Below are 3,810 nucleotides of genomic sequence, written 5' to 3'. Positions count from 1 at the left end.
ATTGTATTTATAAGCACCTTGTGATTAGGTTACTGATCAATTAGTTTAGTTTTTATCGCGATGTATGTTTTATGGCAGAATACATACGAATTTTACAGTTATAAAGTATGTGTTCGTGTTTATAATGTAGACCTTGTGTTTGCGTAATGTAGATAACATGATCCATGGACAACTCAAAAGTTTTCGTAAGTTACATCTTGTAAATTTCGACAAGTAATGTGCAGGGATCAGTGAGTAATGTGCACGGATCAGTGAATAATGTACATATTGAATAGAATAATGTTAAAAGGAAATTGAATTCATGCCCTTTGGGTTTAGCAATCCATTGGGCTAGGTTGTAGTACCCACTCACAAACGGAACCATCACAAAAGGCAGAGAGTTTGAATCATTCCTCTTGGGTTTAGCAACCTATGGGGCTAGGCTATAGCACCACAACAAGAATTAAATTTTATTTTTTAATGCGTTTAAGATTTGGTACGGTAAATAATGTACCAATAGTATCTAATAATGTGCACGGATCAATGAATAATGTACAACTTGAAGAGAATAATGTTAAAAGGAAATTGAATTCATGCCCTTTGGGTTTAGCAATCCATGGGGCTAGGTTGTAGTACACACTCACAAACGAAAACATCACAAAGGGCAGAGAGTTTGAATCATTCCCTAGCAACTCATGGGGCTAGGTTGTAGCACCACAACATGGATTAAATTTTATTTTTAAATGCGTTTAAGATTTGGTATGATAAATAATGTACCAATAGTATCTAATAATATGCACGGATCAATGAATAATGTACAGATTGAAGAGAATAATGTTAAAAGGAAATTGAATTCATGCCCTTTGGGTTTAGCAATCCATTGGGCTAGGTTGTAGTACCCACTCACAAACGGAACCATCACAAAAGGCAGAGAGTTTGAATCATTCCTCTTGGGTTTAGCAACCTATGGGGCTAGGCTATAGCACCACAACAAGAATTAAATTTTATTTTTTAATGCGTTTAAGATTTGGTACGGTAAATAATGTACCAATAGTATCTAATAATGTGCACGGATCAATGAATAATGTACAGCTTGAAGAGAATAATGTTAAAAGGAAATTGAATTCATGCCCTTTGGGTTTAGCAATCCATGGGGCTAGGTTGTAGTACACACTCACAAACGAAAACATCACAAAGGGCAGAGAGTTTGAATCATTCCCTAGCAACTCATGGGGCTAGGTTGTAGCACCACAACATGGATTAAATTTTATTTTTAAATGCGTTTAAGATTTGGTATGATAAATAATGTACCAATAGTATCTAATAATGTGCACGGATCAATGAATAATGTACAGATTGAAGAGAATAATGTTGAAAGGAAATTGAATTCATGCCCTTTGGGTTTAGCAATCCATGGGGCTAGGTTGTAGTACACACTCACAAACGGAACCATCACAAAGGGCAGATAGTTTGAATCATTCTCATTGGGCTTAGAAACCCATGGGGCTAGGTTATAGCACCACAGCATGAATTAAATTTTATTTTTTAATGCGTTTAAGATTTGGTACGGTAAATAATGTACCAATAGTGTCTAATAATGTGCATGGATCAGTGAATAATGTATAGATTGAAGAGAATAATGTTGAAAGGAAATTTAATTCAAACCATCCCAAGTGCTTTACATCGTCATAAATCTAGACAAAATACCCTACAAATCTTTTTCAAATCAGTTGGACACCCCCTGAAGTACATGTTGTTGTCATTCTTGTTTCGACTAGGTGCAGCAAAATCCTCTCTCACCAAGACCGCCATAGAGCTGTCGCTGCCGCCGCAGCGCACAAGGAATGGGGTTGATCCATGGGCATGAGCATTTCCAAACAAGCCTACTTGGGTCATGTTCCTCCAACACCTCCTGGTTGGGTGAATTGAGATCGTCATTGCTGCCAAGTTCCTCCAACACCTCCTGGTTTAGCAAAAGTAAATTATATGTATCATTGATGTAACAGATCAATAATGTACAAATATATATGTATAATGCACGTGTAATAGCAACAACAGTAATGGTTAATATAACATGTCAGTAATGTACGATAAATAACACATAATGCAAGCCAACATATCAATAATGTACCAAAAGATAGAAGTTCATATCATGAGTAGTAACTAAGTAATAATGTACCAAACTTTATATAAAATGTATGTATTACAGCGAATACAATATTGAATACTTGTAACTTGTCAATAATGTATGAAAAGTGGTAATGTAATGTACAAAACGATATAAATAATATGCAACAGAACAAGATGAATAATGTATCAAATTAAACTACGATATATCGTATCGAAAACGTTGTATCGTGTATCGTATCGAAAATATCGATATGAAAGAATTTCATATCGTTATCGTATCGAAATTTTTGATATATCGAATTTCGATATATCGAACATTCGATATAACAAAATATCATATCGTTCTCGTATCGATATTTCGATATATCGTACCGAAATTTGATATATCGTTAAATATCGATATATATCGAAAATAAAATATCGATATAATCGAAAATATCGATATATCGAAAATTTTCGATATATATCGTATTTTCGATATAAAACGATATATCGCGATATAAGGAAATTCATATCGTTATCATATCGAAAACTTACGATACGATATCGTATCATATCGAAAATTACGATATATCGAAAATTCGATAATTTTTCGATATTTTTCAATACGATACGAGCGATATATCATTTTTTCGGTATTTTTCCCCAGCCCTAATAATGCACGTGTAATAGCAACAACAGTAATGGTTAATATAACATGTCAGTAATGTATGATAAATAACACATAATGCAAGACAACATATCAATAATGTACCAAAAGATAGAAGTTCATATAATGAGTAGTAACTAACTAATAATGTACCAAACTTTATATAGAATGTATGTATTACAGCGAACACAATATTGAATACTTGTAACTTGTCAATAATGTATGAAAAGTGGTAATGTAATGTACAAAACGATATAAATAATGTAGCTTGCAACAGAACAGGATGAATAATGTATCAAATTAAACTAATGTAATGTACAAAACGGTATAAATAATGAACAATGTGTAAACACAAAAAAGAACAAATATGAAACAGACCACTGCCTATTACAATTTAACAACCAATGCCTAAACACCATTGTACAATAATGTACAAAAAAAACAAAAAATACACAATTTGAACAAATTCAAGAACAACGAACATCCTAATAATGCGATAATGAACAACGAACATCCTAATAATGCAGAACTCTAGTTCAACCAATGGTATCAGATTTGAACAAATTCAAGAAGAATGCAGAAGATTTATCACCTGTAGTTTGTGTCGGTTGGGTTTTGAAGGGTGTGCCTCTTTTCGTCATTGATGTACTGTCAGGCACACCACTGAAATCAGTTAAATTTCTTCATCCAAATCATAAAAAACACAGATATAACTCAATAATCAACCCAAATCGTCAATAATGGACAGAATCAACAACACATTGAACACAAAATCGGAGATTTTCAGCAACATCTATGACATCAGTATGGTTTCACCCGGAATAATCGAAGATATACCAAATGTAACTAAGAAATCGACTACACACTTCAACAATGACCAGAACCCTAATTCGAATGATTACCATTTCATTGTTTACAAAAAATCCACCAAAAAAATTGTGTATTATTGTAACTAGGAACTCAATCGATGCTAAAAGTTGTGAATCGATTACTATGTGGTCTCGTAAATGACGACAATCGACGTTTAGGAGTGATTATTACCCAAAAACAGA

This window comes from Salvia hispanica, chromosome 6 (genome assembly GCF_023119035.1).
Source record: "Salvia hispanica cultivar TCC Black 2014 chromosome 6, UniMelb_Shisp_WGS_1.0, whole genome shotgun sequence".
Taxonomy (NCBI): Eukaryota; Viridiplantae; Streptophyta; class Magnoliopsida; order Lamiales; family Lamiaceae; genus Salvia; species Salvia hispanica.
Note: the sequence above shows the minus strand (reverse complement) of the source record.